Source organism: Schistocerca gregaria, chromosome 7 (assembly GCF_023897955.1).
Source record: "Schistocerca gregaria isolate iqSchGreg1 chromosome 7, iqSchGreg1.2, whole genome shotgun sequence".
NCBI classification, from domain to species: Eukaryota; Metazoa; Arthropoda; class Insecta; order Orthoptera; family Acrididae; genus Schistocerca; species Schistocerca gregaria.
The window spans coordinates 228,981,782-229,009,752 of NC_064926.1; positions in this window are offsets into that span (position 1 = coordinate 228,981,782).

Genomic DNA, 27,971 nt, shown 5'->3' on the forward strand with positions numbered 1-27,971 from the left:
GGGTCCTTAACCTTACGTCTTATTCTTTACGTTTTCTCATAACTGACCGCATGACTCAGGGAACACTGGCCTCCGTTGGTGTAAGGAATGAAACTCACCGTCTCGATAACAGTTTGCTTATCAGTGAAGACTGGTTTCGATTGTAGAATGAAGGCTTTCACGACCGGGTGACATGGCTGTTGATATACTTTCTGGGATGTGAGGTCGTGGTCTACAATCAGAAGAGTCTACGGGGAGGCTTTCTCAAAATCAGTTAGACGCCTGGAATTTTTACGTAAGAAGAGAGCACATTTAATTTGTACTTTAACTTTTTTGTTACGTTGTAGAGACTCGTCTTCTATACCGAACTTTTTAAAGCTGAAGAGGATGTTCCGGACAGCTCGTGTACATCGGATTTATGATTATACAGAAAGATTATTACTTCGAGAAAGGATACATTACACAAGACGAGAAATGGATTCTGTTGACTGTGAGTTACTGAAGCTTCATTTATTCTTAGCTTGTAAGATACAGATAGACCTGTGGAATAAAATTGATTATCTTACGTTTACAACTATGGAAGCTACGATAGAAATGACTACTAGTAGATATAAGAAAAAGTTCGGAAAGTTACAAGCTAATGTAACAACTACAAGTAATACGATGATGACTGATACTGTTATAAACAAGTCAAAGAAAGTGTTATCTCTAGACGAGATTTCCGTCATTGCAAAAGGGGGAAATTATACTATAACACCTGTGAAAGTACCACTTGAAGATATTATCGCGAATATAGAAGCAGGTATACGAAATATCCCTAAGGCAACCGCGAATGCAATTCGAATTGAAACCACTAGAGTTTTAAGCCACAGCAGACCTCTAGAAAGTATTTTAACAAAAGGTGAGAGGAAGGCTCTTATGGATTTGAATGCAGATGACGAAATAGTGGTTCTTCCTGCAGATAAAGGGAACGCTACTGTTGTTATGAATACAGAAGATTACCGAAGGAAAATTTTGAACCTTTTAACGTCGGAACAGTATAAAAAACTTGCGAGGGATCCTACAGCCAGTGTTCTTACGAAAACAAATAATTTGATTAAGTCATCTACCTCTACCCGAAAAGAAGATAAAAGAACTTTGTTGAAAAGTGAAGCTATGTGTCCTCTATTATATGGTGTATCTAAAATTCATAAAATAGATTTTCCTTTAAGACCCCTAGTCAGTGCCATCAATTCTCCCACTTAAAAAAAGTAGCAAGATATTTAACAGCCGGCCGCGGTGGTCTAGCGGTTAAGGCGCTCAGTCCGGAACCGCGCGACTACTACGGTCGCAGGTTCGAATCCTGCCTCGGGCATGGATGTGTGTGATGTCCTTAGGTTGGTTAGGTTTAAGTAGTTCTAAGTTCTAGGGGACTGATGACCACAGCAGTTAAGTCCCATAGTGCTCAGAGCCATTTGAACCATGTAACAACTTGTTTACAACCATTTATTGGAAAAACTGACTCATATATAAAACACTACCGTCATTTTATTGAAAAACTAGAGGGACTAACTCTGGTCCCTGAAGATATTCTTGTAAGTTTTGACATTGTGTCCTTATTCACAATTATTCATTATTTTTCCAGAAGATTTGACTGTTCTTTTCAGGGATTGTCTTACATCAAGTCAGTTCCAGTGGGATAATTAATTTTATGAACAACTTGATGGAGTAGCAATGGGTTATCCATTAGGCCCTGCGATTGCCAATCTTTACATGGAAAAATTTGAAAAATCAGCACTAGACATAGCAGTCTCGTTGGTATCGATATGTAGATGACACATTTGTGGTTTGGTCCCATGGCAGAAAGGCCTTGGAAGATTTCTTTGATTATCTAAACAAAATTCACCCAGAAATACAGTTTACCATGGAAATAGAAAAGGTTAACAGAATATCTTTCTTGGATGTCTTAGTTATGAGACAGTCCGATAGAAGCTTGGAATATAAAGTATTTCGGAAGACAACACATACGGACAGATATTTACATAAAAACTCTAATAATCATCCAAAACAAAAAAGGGGTGTCATAAAAAGTCTTGTCGTTCCAGCGGAACGGATATGTACACCTGAACATTTGGATGCTGAAGTGAAACATCTGAAGCAGGCTTTTGAGAAAAACGGCTACTCAAGAAAAGAGATAAATAGAATTTTGCGTCCGAGGAACAGAAGACCAAAAGATAAGAATGAACCACAACGAGAGAAAAATACAGTAGTTCTCCCTTTTATTAAAAAAAGTAACAGATCGGATCGGTAAGATTTTACGAAAACATGACATAAAACCGGTCTTCAAACCAACAAAGAAACTAAGTCAAGTAGTACGATCTGTGAAGGATAAACGCCCTCCCCTGTCGACATGCGGTGTGTATAAAATTCCATGTACCTGTGGTAAAGTTTATATTGGTACTACCAAAAGAAGCGTAAATACGCGACTGAAAAACCATAAAAGTCTTTGTCGACTTGAAAAAATAGAAAAATCAGCTGTAGCGGAACATGCTCTTCAACCAGGCAACCACTAAGTGAAGTTTTCGGATACCGAAGTTTTATCTACAACGTTAAATTACTATCCACGGCTACATAGAGAAGCTATTGAAATTTATAAACATCACGATAATTTTAATAGGAAAGAGGAGGCTATGAAACTTAGCGATACATGGACAGTGCCTCTACAAAATTGCTAACAATTTTTATCTTTGACCAGGTGGTAATCGATAGTCAACCTTATCTTTGCTGTGGATTATCACTGTTCATCACGTGTCACCTGAACCACGCCCCCTTTCTCAAAATATATATGTCGCTCTCAGACACCCGACCAGTCAGTCGGCAAGACTCAGCGGAGCAGCGCCTCTGAGGAAGTCCAGCGCAGTCCTGGACGAAACGTAAGGAGCAGAAAAGTTCTTGGACCACGACCTCACATCCCGGAAAGTATATCAAGAGCCATGAAATTTATCGCCCTGGATAATAATTAACGATAAAGTCGACTGACAGCAATTTGACAGTATCCTATCAACGGAACGATGTTTGCCAGCTGCTCTACTGTTTAGTATCTATGAACATCCCATTTCGTATCACCATGAATTTTTACTTCTTGTGGTTTCTGTGAGTTGACTGACTCCCAGTTTCATAGAGCATTAGGTTTTTGCGATATGTGAAGTGCACAATTTTGAGTATCTAAAATTTTAAAGTGGATTGTCAGCCTTTACTCCAAACCCGGGCATGGGCATTTTTAAAGCTTCATTCAGATTGTCCTTGATTATAGATTACAGAAATGCTCTTGCGTTATTATTAATATTGTCTGTGAGGTCATAACATACAGCTAGAACAGTAAAGCTCCTTATAAAATTCCGTGGCTCATAGTCTATAGTTTCTTTTACTTCTGACGATGGCTCTTCATCCAAGATAACATTCTGAGTACTCACTGCGATATCACCACTTCGGACACCAAATTTGGTTGTAATCCCATATGAAAGGAGTTTTATTAACAAGGATTGGTGTCGTAATGACTCGAAAGATTTTCGGAAGTCAAAGTGACAAAAATACATTAGAAATTCTTAGTCTTGCAAAAACCACAAGTGGCAAAATATAACACACATATACATAAAAAATACAGGGTGTAACTGGAAAGATTACATCGACAATCACATGGCGAATTTACAAATAAACACATTCACGTTAGTGACTCGTTCATTCATAAAACGTAACGTAGACTCCTTCACCATAAAACAAAGAAATTTATGAAAATAAAAACTCTTTTAATTTGTTATAGTTTAGAGGAAGAAAGATAGATGTACGAAATAAACTGACAGCACTTGGTATCTGTACATTTTCGTGTGAGTTTATACATTTTGTAGGCCCGAAAGTGCGAAATTAAAAACCACATCCAACTCGCATTGTTTCAGTCTTTCACCTGTTAAAACACAGCTTCGAGAAATTGTGTGAATTTAAAAAAAATTGAATTAACACCAAAATTGTAAAAAGGTAAGTAGTATGGTAAAGTTGACATCAGATCCTGAAGGACAGGTTCAGGCCCCTGACGGAAAATATTTCTCTCTCCTTCGCGCACAGTGGCACCTGAGCTGTGTGTATCTGATGTTTAGGTAACTCCTATGGGTATGCGATGTGTGGTGTCGTGTTTGTGGTGGATGAAGGCGAGAGAAAGAAGACGATGAAACCCGGTGCCTGCACCTAACCCGCACCCCTCAAATAGTACCAAAATGGCCGCCGAGCTTAAACCCGTGGTGAACCTGTCCACTGAAGTAGTGAGCTGTATGTCATTTCTTTGGCCTTTGTAATCTGTCCTGAGAAAACGCATGCTGTCCGCTCCAATGGATACCTCCTATTGGTGCTGCGCCATGCGCGCATTTGCAGCCTCAGAACTGATTAAAAACGCCAAAGAAGGGACATTAACGTCTGTCCACTACAGTGAGCAACTGCGTCACAGGGTGAGAGTCCCGATCCGGCGGATGTCCCAACATCAACACTGTCACGTATCTTTACATCACCAGACTATTTAATCCAAGACGCTGGTGCAAAATGTGGTGACCAGGAACTTTAAGTCGTAGTAAACACGTAGAAGATGCACAGGTCTACTACAGAAACTGCCTACACTACGCTTGTTCGTCCTCTACTCGTGTAACGGTGTGCAGTACCGGAACCATATAGTTTAGTGAGGGGAGATGTCGAAAAAGTTCGTAGAAGAGCAGCTCGTTCTGTATTATCGTGATAGGGGACAGAGTGTCACGGATATGGTATGTGAGTTGGGGTCGCAATTATTAAAACAAAAGCTAATTTCGTTGCAGCGAAATCTTTCCACGAAATTTCAATCTCCAGCGTTCTCCTCCGAATGCGAAAACATATCATTGACACCCATTTATATAGGGAGAGATGATTATTGTAATAAAATAGGGGAAACAGTGCTCACAAAGAAAGATTTGTGTGTCCTGTTTTTGCCTGCGCACTGATAGAGAGTGAAATTGTAGAGAAACATTGTGAAAGTTTTACGATGAATCCTCTGTCAGGCAGCTAAGAGTGGCTTGCTTGCAAAGTATTCGTGTAGTTGTAGATGTACAAAATGATGCAGGTACAAGTTGAGTGCATAAAATGTCATCGTTACGGAAGGACATACAGCTTTTAGCAAATAGTACTACTACGTATTAAGAAAGAACAACAACACAAGATAATAGTGAGGGGAAATATAGTGTGGCCACTGGGGTACACCACTCGCCACAGCAGGTAATGCTGTGAGTGAGGTGCCAGTTTCCTTATACATACCACACATCGCAGGCTACGCCGACCACCGTCTATTTAAAGCCAACTGTGTAATAAATAGTATTTTAACTTTTATCTTGTAACGCATCATACGTACTCATACGTTTGTAACGTATTTTTTATTTGAATAATTTTCTTTTTGTCTAACGATGGAAGTCTCTCTTGTATACTGTATCAACGTACTGGCCAATGACATGAGGACATTGGCTTGTCTGCTTCTTGATTAACTATGTAACCAACCCCAGTGCATTATGTACTTTTGAGTTACATTCTTATCGCTATTATTATTATTACTATTTATTCGGGTTCAGAAACAATTGCGACATATAGCAACAAGCACTAAGAGCAAATGAAAGAAAGAATTATCAAGCTACATTGATGTTGACAAAAATTCTACAACTTCAATTGCACCCGGGGCTAGAAGCAAAATAACTTGTTCTGAGCGAGAAACGTGGCATAATTGACAATCCAGTATATTTTTCGTGGTCTGTGCTTCTCCATATTCGCAGTTGGTGGTATCCACAGGCAAGTATCGTCTGTGGAGCGTGTTCCTGGACCTTCCAAGGCGGCTGAGTGACTTCCACACGATCCAGTTGAGTTAGTGTCGAGGTTGAAGAGTTTCCGAAGGGAAAGGGCAGTTAGAGTTACCTTGAAGTCGAGAAATCGACAGTTGTTTCCGTGCTGGAAAAAAAACAACACCTGTTGTTTGCACAACTTAAGTTGTCTAGCGGAAGCTTCCTCCCGACCTCAGACTTGAGGTTGTGGGAAAGTGTGCGAGTTATGGATGTTTTTCCTGGTGGTGCTAATTAGTTCTCTCTGCGCTGGCAATTACTTCAGGACAGAGTCCATGGTGGTGCTATTCCGGAATGTGGTAGAGTTTTACAAGTGACGTAAGTTTCAAACACCTCGTAGTAATCCTATACGTTTCGTTTAGCACCTTGTCAACTCTGTTCGCATGGGTGGGTTTTTACCCGACTGGGCACCCGCACTCTGCAGCACTGTTTCAAGCGCTTTCGGGCACAGGGTTTGTGGCTGAGAGCCCCAAATGCCTCCAGCGATAATGCGAAGGATATTATTTCTAGTTTCCACCTCCATCCTCCTCACAATGGTGCCTATACGGCTTAGCGATCCAGAATGACTCTCAGATATTTTGGTTGGAGTGTATTTGGCAATCGTATTCCTTGCTGCTAAGTTTGCAAAACGTGCCTCACTGTGCTTAAGGTGAAACGAACACAGTTGAGTCTTAGCTGGGTTTGGAGGCTGTTGTCAGAGTACTAGACTTTCAATGTGTCTGTCAAATGGGCTTCAACTTCTGCACCGTGCTGCACAAGATGTGAGTACGTTCATAATGTTTCAGTGCTGTTTGTAGTACATTGCAGGCCTTATTTACAGTATTACACTCATCTAATTTTTACTTTGCCACAGCATACTCTTCTTTTTTGCAAGTTATATCTGAAGATGATCTGCCAGTCAGATAGAAACAGGCCATTATTAATTAACATTATTATACAGTTTCAATATCTTAGCAGTTTAATGTTCATTGAGCGCTGAAACGGCCTTACCGATGTTACAGATATTACCATCTCAGTCCGATGGTATGCACGTAGATAGAGGACCAGAGGGCCTACTGCGGCACAAGCTTGCGCAGGAGGCCGGCGACGATTATACTATAGGTTATGTGTCCATTTGGACGTCAGATCTGGTAGCTGGAGAGTTCTGGAGAGATTGAAGAAGAGTCTGACCGCTATTTCTACAAACCTGTCGTCTCCTCAAGTCCCCCCCCCCCCCCCCCCGAAGCACAGAACACAGCTCTTAGATCATGAGATCTTCTCCGCAATGCCATTTCCCCAAGTTAGTCTCTGTATCTGCAGAGGGCAAGATCTGTAGTACTGACAATGACGGTAGGCGACAGTTCTCATTATTTTATCCTGTTTGGTTATTATTCAAATATTCACACATTTTCATTGTCTTTTACAACACTCGATATAGCTTTCTTAATTGCATGACAACTTTTCCATCTGACTTCCGAAATATGATACACATGTCCGGATCTCCAGTACGCACTAGACAGAGTGAGTATTACATATTCACAACTAAGTTACGCCCTAAATAGAGTACATCGTATCTGGCTCTGAAGAACATCCGAAACGGAGTGACTATTACATATTCACATCTATGTAACGCACGATACTGAGATACATGTCCGACTCTCCAGAACGCCCGAAACAGAGAGACTAGCGCAGATGAAGTACTTCGTCTCCCAGGCGCGCCAAAGTGACCCGAAGGTGTCCGAAGCACTTCGGTTGCAATATAGCTACTCTAGGAGGATATGGCATTAGCAGCAACGTAGGCTGTAGTCATGGGTGACTGGAATTCGAGAGTAGGAAAAGGGAGAGAAGGAAACATAGTGGGTAAATATGGATTGGGGGAGAGAAATGAAGGAGGAAGCCGTCTGGTAGAATTTTGCACAGAGCATAACTTAATCATAGCTAACACGTGGTTCAAGAATCATAATAGAAGGTTGTATACATGGAAGAATCCCGGAGATACTAGACTGTATCGGACAGATTATATTATGGTAAGACAGACTTAGGAACCAGGTTTTAAATTGTAAGGCATTTCCAGGGGCAGATGCGGAGTCTGACCACAATCTATTGGCTGTGAGCTGTAGATTAAAACTGAAGAAACTGCAAAAAGGTGGGAATTTAAAGAGATGGGACCTGGATAAACTGACTAAACCAGAGGTTGTACAGAGTTTCAGGGAGAGCATAAGGGAACAATTGACAGGAATTGGGGAAAGAAATACAGTAGAAGAAGAATAGGTAGCTCTGGGGTATGAAGTAGTGAAGGCAGCAGAGGATCAAGTAGGTAAAAAGACGAGGGCTAGTAGAAATCCTTGGGTAACAGAAGAAATAATGAATTTATTTAATGAAAGGAGAAAATATAAAAACGCAGTAAATGAAGCAGGCAAAAAGGAATACAAACGTCTCAAATATGAGACCGACAGGAAGTGCAACATGGCTAAGCAGGGATGGCTAGAGGACAAATGTAAGGATGTAGAGGCTTATCTCACTAGGGGTAAGGTAGATACTGCACACAGGAAAATTAAAGAGACCTTTGGAGAAAAGAGAGCCATTTGTATCAATATGAAGAGCTCAGATGGAAACCCAGTTCTAAGCAAAGAAGGGAAAATAGAAAGGTGGAAGGAGCATATAGAGGACCTATACAAGGGCGATGTTGTTGAGGACATTATGGAAATGGAGGAGGATGTAGATGAAGATGAAATGGGAGATACTATACTGCGTGAAGAGTTTGACAGAGCACTGAAAGACCTGAGTCGAAACAAGGTCCCTGGGAGTTGACAACATTCCATTAGAACTACTGACCATCTTGGGAGAGCCAGTCCTGACGAAACTCTACCATCTAGTGAGCAAGATGTATGAGACAGGCGAAATACTCTCAGACTTCAAGAAGAATATAATAATTCAAATCCCAAAGAAAGCAAGTGTTGACAGATGTGAAAATTGCCGAACTATCAGTTTAATAAGTCACAGCTGCAAAATACTAACACGAATTCTTTACAGGCGAATGGAAAAACTGGTAGAAGCCGACCTCGGGGAAGATCAGTTTGGATTCTGCAGAAATGTTGGAACACGTGAGGCAATACTGACCAAACGATTTACTTTAGAAAATAGGTTAAGAAAAGGCAAACCTATATTTCTATCATTTGTAGACTTAGAGAAAGCTTTTGACGATGTTGACTGGAATGCTCTCTTTCAAATTCTAAAGGTGGCAGGGGTGAAATACAGGGAGCGAAAGGCCATTTACAATCTGTACAGAAAGCAGATGGCAGTTAAAAAAGTCGAGGGATATGAAAAGGAAGCAGCGGTTGGGAAGGGAGTGAGACAGGGTTGCAGCCTGTCCCCGATGTTATTCAATCTGTATATTGAGCATGCAGTAAAGGAAACAAAAGAAAAATTCGGAGTAGGTATTAAAATACATGGAGAAGAAATAAAAAATTTGAGGTTCGCCAATGACATTGTAATTCTGTCAGAGACAGCAAAGGACTTGGAAGAGCAGTTGAACGGAATGGACAGTGTCTTGAAAGGAGGATATAAGTTGAACATCAACAAAAGCAAAACGAGAATAATGGAATGTAGTCGAATTAAGTCAGGTGATGCTATGGGAATTAGATTAGGAAATGAGACACTTAAAGTAGTAAAGGAGTTTTGCTATTTGGGCAGCAAAATAACTGATGATGGTCGAAGTAGAGAGGATATAAAATGTAGACTGGCAATGGGAAGGAAAGCGTTTCTGAAGAAGAGAAATTTATTAACATCGAGTATAGATTTAAGTATCAGGAAGTCGTTTCTGAAAGTATTTGTATGGAGAGTAGCCATGTATGGAAGTGAAACATGGACGATAAATAGTTTGGACAGTAAGAGAATAGAAGCTATCGAAATGTGGTGTACAGAAGAGTGCTGAAGATTAGATGGGTAGATTACATAACTAATGAGGAGGTATTGAATAGACTTGGCGAGAAGAGGTGTTTGTGGCACAACTTGACAAGAAGAAGGGACCGGTTGGTAGGACATGTTCTGAGGCATCAAGGGATCGCAAATTTAGCATTGGAGGGCAGCGTGGAGGGTAAAAATCGTAGAGGGAGACCAAGAGATGAATACACTAAGCAGATTCAGAAGGATGTCGGTTGCAGTAAGTACTGGGAGATGAAGAAGCTTGCACAGAATAGAGTTGCATGGAGAGCTGCATCAAACCAGACTCAGGACTGAAGACAACAACAACAACAGGCTGTAGAGTGGAATAGGCTGGGGTTGCCATGGTGTTATTATAATCTGGCGTTCTTAATGGTAGTGTCATAGGCCCTCTGCTTTCTCTGATTTATATAAATGATCAAGGTGATAATCTGAGCAGACACCTTAGATTGTTTGTAGATGACACTGTAATTTACCGACTAGTAAAATGATCAGACGATCAATTCCTATTACAAAATGATCTATAGAGAATATCTGTATGGTTCGAAACTGGCAATTTGCACTAAACAATGAATAGTGCGAGGTCATCCACATGGGCACTAAAAGAAACCAGATAAATTTTAGGTATACGATAAAACGCACAAATCTAAGGGCTGTCCATTCGACTAAATACCTAGGAATTACTATTACGAGCAACTTAAATTGGAAAGACCACATAGATAATAATGTGGAAAGGCGAAACAAAGACATCGCTTTGTTGGCAGAACACTTAGAAGATGCGACAAACCCACTAAAGGGACAGCTTACATTACACTTGTCCGCCCTCTGTTGAAATATCGCTGCGCCTATGGGACCCTTACCAGGTAGGATAGACGTAGAACATCGAACAAGTGCCAAGAAGGACGGCTCGTTTCGTGTTATCGCGCAATATGGGTGAGAGTGTCACTGATATTATACGCGAGTTGGGGTGGCAGTCACAGAAACCTAGGCGGTTTTCTTTGCTGCGAGACCTAGATACGAAATTTCAATCACCAACTTTCTCTTCCAAATGCGTAAATATTTTGTTGATACCCGCCTAAGTAGGGAGAAATTATCACCATAATAAAATAATAGCCTTCCGGTGTGGCCGTGCGGGTTTAGGCGCTACAGTCTGGAACCGCGTGACCGCTACAGTCGCAGGTTCGAATCCTGCCTCGGGAATGGATGTGTGTGATGTCCTTAGGTTTGTTAGGTTTAGGTAGTTCTACGTTCTAGGGGACTGATGACCACAGATGTTAAGTCCCATAGTGCTCAGAGCCATTTGAACCAATAAAATAATAGAAATCGGAGCTCGAAAGGAAAGATTTGGGTGTTCCTTCTTCCCAAGAGGTAATGGTAGAGAAGTACTATGAAAATGTTTCGATGAACCCTCTGCCAGACACTTAAGTGCGAATTGCTCAGTAACCATGAAGATGCAGATGTAGATGTACGTAACCTTCTATGGTCAACGTTTTCCAAACGGAATGCGATCACGCACTTCTTTTTGTCGCATTATTCGACGGTTCTCCGTTGAGAGAACTATGAAAAAGGAACCGTCGAAGAACGGTTGCTGGAGAGAATAATGGTACTACATTGTAAGCTGCAGCGAATCATAATCATCACATTAGCACTCGACTATTAAGTCACGAAAGGGGAATTAATGAGACTACTGTTTGATGAACTTAGAAAAGTAGTAAATATCATCCGGTACACATTTCTCTCCATGAGGAACATAGTGGTAATGAGTACCAGAAACGAGTAAGATTTTTCTAATTGCTTCAGCAAATACAGAGACGGACCACAGTTCCTTTTATCGAGTGCCGTTCTCTGATGAGGTGACCTGCTCGAACCACGCCACGATTAAACGACACAACATGCATTATTGGAATGAGGAAAAGCAACATAACTTATGCCGAGTTGACGTTTACATAAGAATCCATGTAATGTGAATGTCTGGTGTTAATTATTTGATGACAGACTCATTGATCGATTATTTATGGATAGCTCTTTCAATGGTGGTTAATATCCAGTGTTTTTGGAGGATCATCTTTTAGTATTTCTTGCAGACTTCCCTTTCGACTTGCGACAAACAGTGTGATTTCAACGCGATAGTTGTCCAGCTCATTATTCTGTAGCAACAATAGAAGTATTAAACCGAGTGAGCGTTCGTTGATGGATCGTAAGAGGTGACCAGTGTATTGGCCTCCATGATCGCCAGATCGTACTTCGCCTGAGTTACTTGAAGAGTTAATGTTGTAATGAAGTGCCAACAACGCTCTGTGACATAAATACAGGGTATCACCAATGTTTGTCAGCAGGTTAATTTGAAAACACTTCCCAGTTGGTCGAAAGAGTGAATAAATAAGTGAATCGAAGTGGGCGGCGACGTTATTGAGCACGTGTAATTCTTACAAATGAACACCCTATTCGTAAGACATGAGAGGTCACACTTAAAACGAGCAGCCAGTTGCAGAGATGTGAGAGGACACACTTCAAACAAACTAATTTCACAATTCCTGAACACATCTCGTCTTCGGCTTCTTTCTTGTATACAGTGGATCTTTCCCGGGATCCGTAAAATCGTAACCCACAATTAAAGTGGGATGTTCCTATTTAATATGTCAAAGTTGCCATCCGAAGGAAAGTCAACATTTGTATCGCCGGATATCATTTGTAAAAATATTGAGCACGTGTTTTTCCGTTTTTAATTGATGAGTAGCGTTTGAGATATTTCGTCTTCTCAATATAAAAAAAACCTCATCTGTTCCGAAAATTACCGAAATTCATTTTTTAACTTTTGTTATTAATTTTACAGATTCTATGTCCTCGTCCCCTTCAAAGTATGCCCTTCCCCTACTGACACAGTTTTCCCAGCGATGTTTCCATTGTGCAAAGCTGTCATGGATAGCTTCATTTGGGATGTCCTTTAAAGACTGTGATAAATTTGCACAGATGTCATTAACACACTGAAAAAGGCGTCCTTTGAGCAGTAACTTTAATTGCGGGAGTAAGAATAAATGCAAGGATTCAGATCTGACCAGCAAGGAGGATGCGGGAGGACAGTCATCTGCTATTTGGTACAAAACTGAAGAACTGAACAAAGCAGAATGCTCAGGCGCATTGTCATGGTGCAAGAACCATGAACTGTTTTGGCACAACTCAGGTATCTTTTTATGAATGTTGTCATGCAACCGTTGCAAAACGCTTTCATGGTACACACGGTTCACAGCTTCACCTTGAGGCAAGAACTCAGTTAAAATCGAAACAAGCAGTGAGCATCATATTGACATTGTATCCAGCCAGCGGACCCCAGGTGCGGGGGGATCCTTCGCCAGTCATTGCGATAAATGAGTCTACCTCCGCAGCTGAGTCTTCAGCTCGGCTGACTGTCATGTGAGGAAACACGTTCGGTCCCTGGTATTGCCAGTGAATTTTTCTTCGTGGTCGGACTTGTATGGGTTCTACCCAGCCTCTTAAGGCCAACTGAGCGGTTACTCTACCTATTAGTAATGGTTCCGAGGTCCAGGAACCCAATAACGACCGGGAGAGTGGTGTGCTGACCACATGACCCTCCACTTCGCATTCAGTGATGCCAGTGGCAGAGGAGAGCACGGCGACCGGGCAGGCCCGATGTCCCCTCCATGGTCAGAACGTGGATTTTTACCTCTCTTTTCTCTGACGACGGAACTTTCTTCTCAATGTCGCAGCCGTAAACACATCTTGTCAAGACCAAAAAAAAAATCTCTTCTTGTTTACAACGTTTGTTCAGACAATAACCGAACTTCATTTTTTATTAACTTTTGTTATTAATTTTAGAGATTCTTTGTCCTCGTCTCCTTGGATTGTTCAGTGAGTACCCGACAAAAGTCCACTCGATTTATTTTCCGTTGCCCCTTCATCAAACCAAGAACAAATTTTGTGCAACTCGACCCATGTTAAACTTTCCCGTCAGAATTTCGTGGCCTAACCCAGTTGAGATGCTATCCTTTCTGAAAGTCGGTTGGCGATTTTTACGTACCATATGTTTGATTTTCCGAAAGTGTGAGTCATCAGCTAAAGTTGAAGTCTTCCTGGTCGATGTTCACGTTCAATTGACTGGCGACCACATTTGAATCGTGAGAAACATTTGTTAGAACTCTCCGTAAGCTAGTTTCAAAAGTTGAAACGTTTCTGTAAAAGTCTCCTCTGTTCGATGCAAAATTGTACGTTGCATTATTGCTGCAGAAAATCGCACAGTTCAAAAATTACTTCTAACACTCAAACACTTTGTGCTCAAATACCGGTATCACTAAAACCAAACACTCCAAAAACATATAGTTATAAAGGTGATAATGCGCGAGACAGCATGACGATGGCAGTCACAACGTGAGAACGTGGTACTCTAGCTGCTGGGGCTCTGGCTATTTTTCATGTTTCACTACCCTTGTTAATAAGTATCGTAAAACTAATACCGCACTAGACCAATGTGTGCCGGCTCTATCGGATGTACACGTGAAATTCCGCTGTAAAATTTTTTTTGTTTGTAACGGAATACAAACCGGCGCTTTCTGTCGCCAATAGACTTACATGAATCACGCGACAAGCAGTATCTGCTTAGGCTGACCCCACCAACATGATGCAAAGATTAAATTGCAAATATTGCTGATAAATCAGAGAAAAGGAGCCTGGCCACTCTTAGGAGGGACACTCCGTATAGTGTAACATGTGTTTTCTTCAGTTCAAATAGTGAACCAGTTAGATGACAACTAGAATATAGCAGAAAAATGAAATTACTTAGCGTATTCCGACTAAATCAGCACAAATCGCTGTTGTGTATTTGACAGTCTCAATGTCATAGTGATTAGAAGGCACTTGAGTCACATTCAGATAGAATGATTTTGAATTTACGTCCAGACATCCGTAATTTACGTAGATCGCTTAGAGCAAGTGTGAGGATGGTTCATTTTTGGTTAATTCCCGCCCTCTTGGATCTCCTGCACTGGCTATGCTCCGTTTCTAACGATTTCATCGCCGACCGGAAGACATTCTAATGTTACTTTCATCCTTCCTTTCTTAAGGAAAACCGTGGATGTTCAGAGGCGAAAGCTCTTCCTAGGCTATTACAGCACCGTTAGCAGCAACCGACGAGACACAATTTTCATCTAATCTCTTGCGGTTCGTTGCATGAAAGCGTGGCGGCTCCTTCAAGTGTAGTTTCACAGCGTTATTCCAGCGGTTTTATAATAACTTCCGCTGGTAAATAGTAGCTGTATGTTAGCCTTCTAGCTCTACGGTTTAGATGCTGCTCTTTTGGAACAACATCTTCAGAAAAGGTCCTATTTCTCTATTGTAAGCTACATGGCTATAATAAGTAAGAATAGAGTTACGTAGAAACAATACAGCAGGTGTAAACTATTTCTTAAGGTTGAACACAAAATCGAAAGAAAAGATTTCAGAGGTTCTTCTCGGACACTTTTTTTGACTACAGTGGCATCACGAACTGTTGGTCTTCGGTAGCTTGTTACAGGTTCGCGTGATTTGTAGCGGTGATTCTGTTCCATCGCCAGCTCGTCACCAGACATGACACAAAAGGACTTGCGATTTGCGGACTTACGAAGAGCCCAGTTCGCGAGACTGCGGTCGGTTATTCACATGGCCCTGATTGCCAAGATGGTCGGAGCCGCAGACGTAGTGAGCCAAACCTCTGGGACTAAGACAGTCGATGGTGCGTCGCTGTAAACTCTGTCCTGATCTCTCTGGTCCACGTTCTTAACTTTACTTGCAATGGAATACTTCTGTATCTATGTACTGTACTTTACATTGACAGAATAATTTGAACACACTATGATAAAACTGTATGTGTTTCGATCATGACTGTACCATTATTTAGCGTTTTTTGTTGTACATTTTGGTCATTGTACATTACAGCCTTCTTTACTGTTGTGACTAGTATTTCCATAGAAATGAAAATAACTGGGGCAAGATACCAAATAGATCATAATTACTTTATTACTCCGCAACCGGCTCCCAGAGACCACGGATCATTAATAGAAAAAGACCTGTTTATTTATTTTATTCATTTATTCACAGCGTCTATTAGTGCTGTTATTTTTTGTTAACAAAAGAAACATCTGATACACTTAGTGCATTCTGGAAAATGAAAAAAGCTCTATTCTTAAGAAGAATGTAATAGGCGAAAGGAAAGATTTAAGTAACAGAAGAGTCCCCCTTACCTTACTATTTCAAGTGGGAAGGCCCCGCTAAACACTTCGAGCCTGTCTCACCTCACTTTGTATATTATGTTCTACTACGATTACACATATACGTACGTATGTCGTTAAATTAACACTTACTGGTTTGTATATGAGATTTAATAGTACTATTTGTTACTACAATTACTCCCCTCTATTTGCCCTCATCATAAGCAGGAGAGGAGCCACGGAGGAGTGACCTCGAGCCTTGTCTGGCCCAAGAAATGGCACTTCGTATCTATGCTGTGCGTTCATGTTTACTTAGTTGAGTCGTATTATAATCCACATGTATTTTTATGTACAATGTTTATTTACTTTAGTCGGATTATAATGCATATGTATTTTTATGTACAATATTTTACATTTCACATGCTTTACAATTCGCATCTGATGCAGTTCTCAAATTAAACAATTACATGTCTGGAAATAATGATCCAATGAACTAATAATTTAATTTGCTTTACATTATCGAAACAAGAAAACTGAGCGGTTCAAGGCGATTCAGTGTGGAACCGCGCGACCGCTCAGGTCGCAGGTTCGAATCCTGCCTCAGGCATGGATGTGTGTGATGTTCTTAGGTTAGTTAGGTTTAAGTAGTTCTAGGAGACTGATGACCCCAGATGTTAAGTCCCATAGTGCTCAGAGCCATTTTAACCATTTTTGACTGTGACCGGGACAAATATCTCACGAAACAAGCGTCAAACGAAAAAACTACAAAGAACGAAATTTGTCTAGCTTGATGGGCGAAACCAGATGGCGCTATGGTTGGGCCGCTAGATGGCACTGCCATAGGTCAGACGGATATCAACTGCGTTTTTTTCAAAAATAGGAACCCCCATTTTTATTACATATTCGTGTAGTACGTAAAGAAATATGAATGTTTTAATTGGACCATTTTTTTCGCTTTGTCATAGATGGCGTTGTAATAGAAACAAACATATGGCTCACAATTTTAGACAAACAGTTGGTAACAGGTAGATTTTTTTAGATTAAAATACAGAACATAGGTACGTTTGACATTTTATTTCGGTTGTTCCAGTGTGATACATGTACCTTCGTGAACTTATCATTTCTGTGAATGAATGCTGTTACAGCGTCATTACCTGTAAATACCACATTAATGCAATTAATGAACAAAGTGATGTCCGTCAACCTCAATGCATTTGGCAATACGTGTAACGACATTCCTCTCAACAGTGAGCAGTTCGCCTTCCGTAATGTTCGCACATGCACTGACAATGGACTGACGCATGTTGTCAGACGTTGTCGGAGGATCACGACAGCAAATATCCTTCAACATTCCCCACAGAATGAAATCCGGGGACGTCAGATCCGGTGAACGTGCGGTCCATGGTATGGTGCTTCGACGACCAATCAACCTGTCATGAAATATGCTATTCAATACCACTTCAACTGCACGCGAGCTCTGTGCTGGACATCCATCATAATGGAAGTACATCGCCATTCTGTCATGCAATGAAACATCTTGAAGTAACATTGGTAGAACATTACATAGGAAACCAGCATACATTGCACCATTTAAATTTTCATCGATAAAATTGGGGGCCAATTATCCTTCCTCCATTAATGCCGCACCACACATTAACCCGCCAAGGTCACTGATGTTCCACTTGTCGCAGACATCGTGGATTTTCCGTTGCCCAATAGTGTTTATTATGCCGGTTTACGTTACTGCTGTTAGTGAATGACGCTTCGTCGCCAAATAAAACGCGTGCAAAAAATCTGCCATCGTCCCATAATTTCTCTTGTGATCAGTGGCAGAACTGTACAAGACGTTCAAAGTCGTCGCCATGCAATGGTACGGGTGCAATCTATGTTGATGTAGCATTCTCAGCACTGACGTTTTTAAGATTCCCTATTCTCGCGCTATTTGTCTGCTAGTGATGTGCGGATCAGCCGACAGCAGCTAAAACACCTACTTGGGCATCACAATTTGTTGGTCGTGGTTGACTTTTCACATATGGCTGAACATTTCCTGTTTCCTTAAATAACTTAACTATCCGGCGAACGGTCCGAACACTTGGATGATGTCGTTCAGGATACCGAGCAGCATACATAGCAAACGCTCGTTGGGCATTTTGATCACAATAGCCATACATCAATCTGATATAGACCTTTTCCGCAGTTGGTAAACGGTCCATTTTAACACAGGTAATGTATCACGAAGCAAATACCGTCCCCACTGGCGGAATGTTACATGACACTGCATACTTCTACGTTTGTGACTATTTCAGCACCATCTATCACAAAGTGAAAAAAGTTGTCCAACTAAAACCATCATATTTCTTTTCGTACTACACGAATATGTAATAAAAAATAGGGGTTCCTACTTAAGAAAAAAAAGCAGTTGATATCCGTTTGACCTAGGGCAGTGCCATCTAGCGGGCCAACCATGGCGCTATCTGGTTTCCCCCTTCAAGCAAGACGAGTTTCGTTCTTTGTAGTTTTTTCGTTTGGTGCATATTTCGAGAGATATTTGGCCCGGTCACTATCAATTGACCACCCTGTACTGTGCAGAAGCACAGCTGTTCCAGCATCTGTGTGCCAGGTGGTGGCAATATTTGATTTTGTAACCGACAGTATGCATCTGTAAAACAATAACTAAAACATAGTGGACAAGAAAAGAAAACTCCGTCCTCTGGACGCTCCCACCCCTCCTGGCAATTCCCTTCGCCCCCCCCCCCCCCACCGCTGAGGACATCATCAGGTCCCTCACCATTGTCCTACAAAACGTCCACCCTTTCCAGCGCCCTCACACCCTTCAACAGGTCTCCCTCGCCGCCCATTCCATTTTCCACTTGAAAATGTACGCCACCTACTCCAACAACCAGGCCCATTTCACCTTTTCCCGTATTGACACCCTTGTCTAAATCCCTGTCATGGCGCAACAGCACCGTATCCTTTTAAACAACATCCGCACCCTTCCCGCCAACAAGAACCTGTTCCTGCACACTGTGTGGATGCCTTCCTCCTCAATGAAACTTCCCTCCAACCCCACCACACCGTTCACACGTCGCCCTACCTCCTTCACCGCTCCGATAATCCCCTCCCGATTGCGCGTGGCGGAGTTGCCATTGGTCACCACCGCCAGATCCCAGTACGGCTCCAACCTCTTCTTCCCGACCCCACCGAACACCTGATCCTTAGTCTCTTCTTCCCTGGCCTTACCGTCAGCTGCGCCACCATCTATGTCCGCCCTAACGTCCCTATTCCCTTCGACTCTCCCACATTGACCTTACCTTCTCCTCCTATGTGATCGCCGCCGACCTCAACATCCATTGTCATTCCGCCGCCCAGTTACGGCGGTGGCATCGGTTCCTCTCCTCCCTTCAAGGGGTCCTCATCCCCATCCCCCAGCACACCCATCCCGAATCCAACTCCACTCCCGATGTTATCCTTTCCTCCCCTAACCTACTTGGCCGCATAATGGTGGATGTTCTGAAGCCTATTGGTAGTGACAGTCTCCCTGTCCTCCTCACCATTTCCGACGGTCGTCGCACCGCCCCGACCCTCGTAATGACCCTCCCCCAAAGTACATCCATGACTATTCCCTTGCCAACTGGAATGCCTACCGGGACACCCTCTCCACCCAGGTCGATAGCCACCCTTTCACCTACTGCCACCCTGACGATGTAACCCATGCCGCCTCCTTTCTCCAGCAGACCTTGTCTGAGGCCGTGGAGGCCCACGTCCCTACTGTCGCCATCCATCCCCACCGTCCTACCTTACCCCCACAGGCCGTCCTCCTCCTCCGTGAATCCCGTCGTCTCTACCGTGCCTTCCTCCACACACGTGACCCGGACACACTACGACGCCACTGGAAACTCCTGCGACACATTCGTAATTTGCTCGCGGCCAAGAAACGCCAGGACTGGCGACAGACATGCACCCGTTTAAATGCTACCCTACCTATCAACTCGTAAAAGTTCTGGTCAGCCTTCTGTCGCCTTACCGGAACTAAACCCTCCCCCTACTATCCTCTCCTCCATAATGATCACCCATTCCCTGACACACTTAGTAAGGCCAATCACTTTGTCTCCTACCTCTCCAATGTATTCTCCATCCCCGACGATCCCCAGTTCGATTACTCTCTCTTCCCGGATATCCGCGATCGAACTGACACCTCCCCTAGCGCCTGGTTTCCAGTACTTGGACAACATTGCACACACAGAACTCAATGCCCATATCACTACACAGGATCTCATTGCTACACTCCGCACCAAACGCAACACCGCTCCTGGTCACGATCGTGTCACCTACCGTCACCTTCGTGAAGCTCATGTCTCTTTCCTCTCCACCCTGGCCAGGCTCTACAATGTAGTCCTGTCCACCGGTTACTACCCCGACCTGTGGAAAACCTCACGTATCCTGATGTTCCTTAAACCGGGTAAACCGCCATCCGCCGTCTCCTCCTACCGTCCCATCAGCCTCACCTCAGTCTTCAGCAAGGTCCTGGAATCTATCCCCACCCGCTGCATCCACCAGCGTCTCCGCCAGCACCGCCTCCTTCCCTTCACCCAGTGTGGCTTTCGGCCGTCCTTCTCTTCCGACGACCTTCTCCTTCACCTCACTCATCTCCTTTCTTAACAGCTTAATTCCTGTCGATCTGCAATCTTCCTTTCCCTGGACCTCAAACGTGCTTATTACCGCGTATGGCATTCCGGTCTCTTCTTCAAGCTCCAAACCTCCGCCCTTCCCATTAATTACGTCCGTCTGATCGGCTCCTCGATGACACCACCTTCCGTGCCCTTGCCCCCACCCTGCAGCGCTCCCAACACTTTCTCCAATCCCATCTTGAACGGTTCACCACTTGGTGCAACCAGTGGTTGCTCGAGGTCAATCCCTTCAAAACCCAGACGATCATTGTAGGCAAAACAACCCCTTCCTTCCGCCTCCTTGATTTCTATCTCACCGTCTATGGCCGTCCTATCGCCCTCACCCCCACCCTCAAGTACCTTGGCGTCACCCTCGACCGTCGACTCTCCTGGAACCCACATCTCCGGACAATCCAAGCCATGGCACGTTCCCTTCTCCATCTCCTCAAGCTCCTTTCCGGTCGTACGTGGGTCTGGACCCCTCCACCATACTCCACACCTATAAATCCCTCATCCGCACTATCCTTTGTTACGCCCATCCGGCCTGGATCTCCACCCCCGCTACCTTTTAAAAATCCCTCCAAATCCTTGAATGTCATTCTCTCCGCCTCGCCTATCGCATTCGACTCCCCTCCCCCACAGGAATCCTGTACGACCTCATTCCATTCCCCTACCTCCTCCTTTTCCTTGAGAGGATACGGATCCTGTACACCTCCCGCAAACTCGATCCTCCTCACCCACTTGTCTCGCCCATCCTCTCACGCCCCCACCCGCTGCTGTGCCTTTATTTCCACGTCCCACCCGGTCTCCATCTCTGTACCCTCCTTACCTTCTCCAAAGGTGGCTTCCACCAGCTCCCCCTCCCTGATGATGTCCGCCTTCCCTCCATATACCCCTCCTACCAACTTTGATCCTCCTTCCCTCTTCCTGTGTCTGTTCCTTTGGGCACCCTCCCTCCCTCATCCCTTTCTCCCCACTCCTCCCCTGGGCTTCCCCTCCCCTGTCCCTCCACTCCTCCTCCCATCTCCTCACCCATTGGCGTCTTTGTTCCCCCCACTCCACCCGCCCCCCACCCCCCGCCCTTCTTCCCCTCTTGGCAGGTCCCCGGACTCGCACACGCTACGTGGACTTTCGCGCGCCGGAGATCTTCGCAATCAGTGTCTCGTGTGTGCCGTCGTGTTTAGTGTTCAGTGTTCACCGTCGCACTCCATCGTTCACCTGTGCCATCGCCATCTTCGGTGTTTGTGCGTCGTGTCAACAGTTTCAAGTGTGGATTATCATCGAGTGTGAACGGCTCCGTGTTTGTCTTTCTGTGTCAACTGTTTTCTTGCCCACCGTTCTGTAACCTATGTGTAATCTTTCTGTTTTTTGTCATTGTGTATCCTATGGCTGAAGAGAAGCATAGAACGCTGCTGACAGCCTGCCTGTTGTACAGGTTTTAAAATTACAATAAAGAAAAAAATTAAAGAAAACAACTAGACATGAATAAAAAGTATTTTCATTTCCCTTTCTTGAAAGGTAGCCTGTTTTCTGTCAGGCTTTTGACATGAAGAGTCACCAGCATACAAATGAATATACAGGGCAAATCTGAACTCGATTGACGAACTTTCTGCGGTAGTGGTATGGACCAAAAGAGGAAAAACACGTCTAGCAAACATGGGCTCTAGAAGTCTGTCTTAAGAGCTATTAGTATTTCTGTATCCCTGCTGCTGTGAAACGCATATATTCAACAGAAAAATGTCCAGTAAATATGGGCACTAAATTGCATACCATTAAAGCTATCAGCACTGTTTCATATTCGCTACTGTGAAGTACGTCTGTTCTACTGAAAAAAGTGCTCATAAGTCTTAAAGTACACAAATTAGTCTCCATTTTTACTGGGCATTTTGTTCTTATTTGATCCTTCTTTCAAAACATGGAAAGGAAAGAGCTTGTAGTAGAAGATATATGCTTCACAGTAACAGTTGCTCGAAGATCTTAATTTTGTAGTGCCATATTTTGGCATCCGTTTTTTTAAAAAGACGGTATCGTATGATATGAACTGACGGGGAGATGATAAAAACGGTTCTAATTTCGTGCAGAGCTCACGATAACGCAATAAACCTCTGCAGTGACGTTTATTGAAATTCCTTATGAAGGACATACACATATTTTGTGTTTGTTTGAAACTGCCGGTAACAACTTTCTGCAGACGAAACAGAATAGCAAGCAGTGACTCAATTCTCGCAACTGAGCAACGCGGCTTTTATGCACAACCATGCCTCGGCGCTATTACGGGATTCCGTGTCCCTGTGCTGGAATTTTCGCGCCACTCGCATGTACGCGCATTAATGAAACGGGTCTCAGAGGGAGAACGGACCATCAGCTAAGGCGGCGGGCCGTCGTTTGCTGTAAAGGCACGCTAGCGCCGCCAGCGGAGCGAATTTGTAACTAATCACCAATACAGTGCAAAGAGGCGGCAAACACGGCGCAAGCGTGGCACCTTCGTAAATCACTTGTCGCTTTATGGAGACGCGTGTGTGACGTGTACACTCCATAGACCTTGAACATGCATTACACTCACAAAGCTATGAGAAGATAAGCTACACCCCACTCTTGTCTCATATATGCATTAAAATTACCCTTCTTTCCATTTTATTCGAATTTTGATTGCTAACGGGGAATACTGTCATTCTGCATTTTCATCACATTTCTCTTGGACGTTTCATTCTAAGGGTATAATAATTGTATCGTTCCGGATAAATGCCTTTCTTCATATCCAGTACTAAATCAGTACGGTAAAGGGAATTTAACGAACATTAAACAGTTGCTAAATGATGAGGGAATAGCAACAAACGAGAAAAAAATCCTGTTATTACAGTACTGGCCATTAAAATTGCTACACCACGAAGATGCTACAGACGCGAAATTTAACGGACAGGAAGAAGATGCTGTGATATGCAAATGATTAGCTTTTCAGAGCATTCACACAAAATTGGCGACGGTGGCGACACATTAAACGTGATGATAAGAGGAAAGTTTCCAACGGATTTATCGTACACAAGCAGCAGCTGACAGGCGTTGCCTGGTGAAACGTTGTTGTGATGCCTCGCAGAAGGAGGAGATCGAGGTTGGATTGTAGCCTATCGCGATTGCGGTTTATCGTATCACGACATTGCTGCTCGCGTTGGTTGAGATCCAGTGACTTTTAGAAGAATATGGAATCGGTGGGTCAGGAGGGTAATGCGGAACACCGTGCTGAATCCCAACGGCCTCGTATCACTAGCAGTCAAGATGACAGTCATCTTATCCGCATGGCTGTAACGGATCGTGCAGCTCGACCCCTGAGTCAACAGATGAGGACATTTGCAAGACAACAACCAGTTGCACGAACAGTTCGACGACGTTTGTAGCAGCATGGACTATCAGCTCGGAGACCATGGCTGCGGTTACCCTTGATGCTGCATCACAGACAGGAGCGCCTGTGATGGTGTAGTCAACGACGAACCTGGGTGCACGAATCGCAAAACATCATTTTTCCGGATGAATCCAGGTTCTGTTTACAGCATCATGATGGTGGCATCCGTGTTTGTCGACATCGCTGTGAACGCACATTGGAAGCGTGTATTCGTCATCGCCATACTGGCGTACCACCCGGCGTGATGGTTTGGGGTGCCATTGGTTACACGTCTCGGTCACCTCTGGTTCGCATTGACGGCACTTCGAACAGTGGACGCTACATTTCAGATGTTTTACGACCAGTGGCTCTACCCTTCATTCGATCCCGTCGAAACCCTACATTTCAGCAGGATAATGCACAATCGCATGTTGCAGGTCCTGTACGGGTCTTTCTGAATACAGAAAATGATCGACTGCTGCCCTGCCAAGCACCAACTGAAAACGTCTGGTCAATGGTGGCCGAGCAACTGGCTCGTCACAATACGCCAGTCACTACTCTTGACAAACTGTGGTATCGTGTTGAAGCGGTATGGGCAGCTGTACCTGTACACGCCATCCAAGCTGTGTTTGACTGAATGCCTAGGCGTATCAAGACCGTTATTACGGCCAGGGGCGGTTGTTCTGAGTACTGATTTCTCAGGATCTATGCACCCACATTGCGTGAAAATGTAATCACATGTCAGTTCTAGTATAATATATTTGTGCAATGAATATCAGTTTACCGTGTGCATTTCCTCATGGTCAGTAGTGTAGTAGTTCTGTAAATATCTGTTGGATGTTTCCTGGAAAGAATGTGGTAGAGATGCGTAAGAAGAGACGTTACACAACCCACCACGAGATTTTTTTATTTTATGAAGAAAAGAAGACTGTAAATTAAAATGTGGTGCATGACAGGATGAAGTCTGGGAGTTGTGGGGGCGTTAGTACTTATTGATACTACTATAATTTATGGATGACAAAACGATGAATCAGAACGCATCAGAATGATTAAAGTGGAAAATTACCGACTGTCACATTCCACAGTTATCCACAATCATTAACCAAACACAACTTTACAAAAATGGACAAGGTACCTTACAATAAACGCCCTCTTGGGGAGAAGTCGGTAAAAACAATGTATGTTGCCCCACAGAATGGCTGATAGTATAAGTAATTCGTATGCAACTGAAAAAAACAAATAATGAAATAGCTGCTATTTCCACATTGAAAAAACCTCTTTCTAAACTAAAGCAACAAATACACAGGAATCCCTGAAAACCTTACCATTCTGCAGCACCATTTTTCACATAGCCGTGGCAAAAATTTCAAATAGTACTTATAACCCCACATGTTGCTGGAATATGGGGCAGCTGAAGGGTACAGTAGCTGCATAGACACTAGGTCACAAATATAAGAGACCAAATCAGCAGTGACATAATAACGAAATCAAGTTGACCGGTTTAACATAGTACATTCCAGGACATAAATTTATTTCGAGATAGCACTACTTGAATTTGCAGTTACATTGTTCTTAAGGCAACATTCTCAAATAACAATGAATGATACATTTGCTCGGACGACATTAATGAGAAACACAGTCCAAGGGCACAATTCATGTTCCCACCGAACACCGCTAGGACGTCTCCCCCTGTCTCTGCCTGTGTGCCGCCATGCAGTGCTCCACGCGAGGCTAGGATTCGCCTGTGTAGGCCTACAGCCACTCACTTCTTCGCAATGCAGAGTACAGTTCTCAATCAGGGCTTGGGTGAACAGGTCATAGGTATGTGTGGAGTCATCCGTCTTTTCCATAAGACGAAACGATAGCTTATGGACAAGGCAGATGACATCATACATATATACGACGTGTTCACCTAAGCCCCAATTAATTTGATGATTATACACAAGTCTAAACGAGTAATTGAAGAAAGTAGTCACCACACAAACTGTGACTTTCACTTGATTCATACAACCTTCAATCCCAGACGTGTCCAGCTCATATGCTGGTCAGGCCAAGGTTTATATTGCTCACGTGCTGGTCGGCTCAAGATTATTCCCGCTATACCAATCTACCTCCAGCTAGGCCTGCTGCGACACACAGTCTACAGGCTGCAATGCCGAGCCACACCCCTCTGAGAGACTGGAGATTGTGGCGACATAAATCATTCAATATGGCCAACAAGTTTGAAAACGCCGTAATTCACAGCACAACATCCTCCAATGAGATTCTCGAAACATGAGGGAAGCAAGAACCATTGCAAGTGCCATATATAGTAGCAAAATGCCTCAGAAGAAGGGTACACAATACAACATTCATATCGCTATGTCATCTGCTGGCACGATCTAGAACATGTCGATAAGACAATGTCTTGCTGTTGCGATACAATGAGCAGCACCATGACAGGATCTGGAATGGCCATGAAACCACCTTACCAACTGTCCCGGTAACGACAAGAGTCGGTGCGTCGGACAGGGACGCTGCAGTGCAGAGGGCTGTGAGACGACGTCAGCCAACAGTACGCTGACGGACTCCTCTCTAGGGCGACATCGAGACAGGAGCTGCCTCTACACGAAGAGAATACTAATGTCGCTCCGCCTGGCCGCGGGTCGGGTTGAAGACCTGCCGTCCTAGGAACGCTACAGCAGTGTCTTATGAACTGTATTGTTTTGCTTATATTGGAATTGTATATACTGAGGGATATACCTTTGTGAATAAGCAAAGTTAGGTATTTCATTTATTTTACTATAATAATTTTCATTAATACGATTTGCTTGAATTAATATCTAGCGATCCGAGAAAGCAGGTTTCCTACGCACCCTATATTACACGAGTGGGCAGAACACAACAAGAACTGTTAACAGCTTCTCGACTATTAAACTAAAGACACCGAGATTCCATCCACAATGCTTCTCCACAATGTCCATACCAGCGATCTCGCCGGCCGCGGTGGTCTCGCTGTTCTAGGCGCGCAGTCCGGAACCGTGCGACTGCTACGGCGGCAGGTTCGAATCCTGCCTCGGCGATGGATGTGTGTGATGTCCTTAGGTTAGTTAGGTTTAAGTAGTTCTAAGTTCTAGGGGACTGATGACGACAGCAGTTGAGTCCCATAGTGCTCAGAGCCATTTGAACCAACCAGCGATCTCGGTGTATGAAAAACACAACACACTGGCTGCCGTTTAATTCTAGTCACATATTCCGAAAAGGGCTCCCCTAAACATTGTTTGCGCCCATAATGAATATCTACCAAACGCATCATTGACCTAGGAACGCTTTGAAATGAGCTTCCTCTAGTGTGGATAGTACATTCGTGATATTTCAGCTTATCATAACTCAAACACCCTCTTCTGCACACTCAGCAAGCCCAGATAATGCAACAGATGAAAAGTGTCTGCAATACAATTCATCGGAAACATATGCTCCTTCATGATACGGAAAAGACGATAACTAGAATGTGGAATAGAGTTCATTAGGAGCATTTGCTCTTTCATCATACCTGTAACAGGCCGAGGTAACTCAGAATACGGAGTAGAACGGTTCTACCCCACCGCCTACACCTGTAGGTGGTTAACCTGTATCAATCTGTACATGCCCAACAATACAGTAAATAATCTGCCTATTGGCTTCTGTCTCGGGTTCTTCGGCCGACGTTCATCTAATGATTTTTCTGACGTTTCGCCAGCACGAGTGGCTGGCACTGTCAAAGCTTCACCCTCCATTGCCGGTGGTGAACTGGAGCCGAGCTCGCGGGAGCAGACTATATGTACCTGGCACGCCAACGTCCGAGGGCTTCTCCGCGGTCATTTCCGGTGCGGTTCTCCTCTTGCTACCTGCGACGGTCGTTCGCTGCAGTACGGGAAGCCAGGATCCGTTTACCTTAAGGCTTTCCTCTTTTTTGTTCAAACTGTTCGCGTGTTTTCGT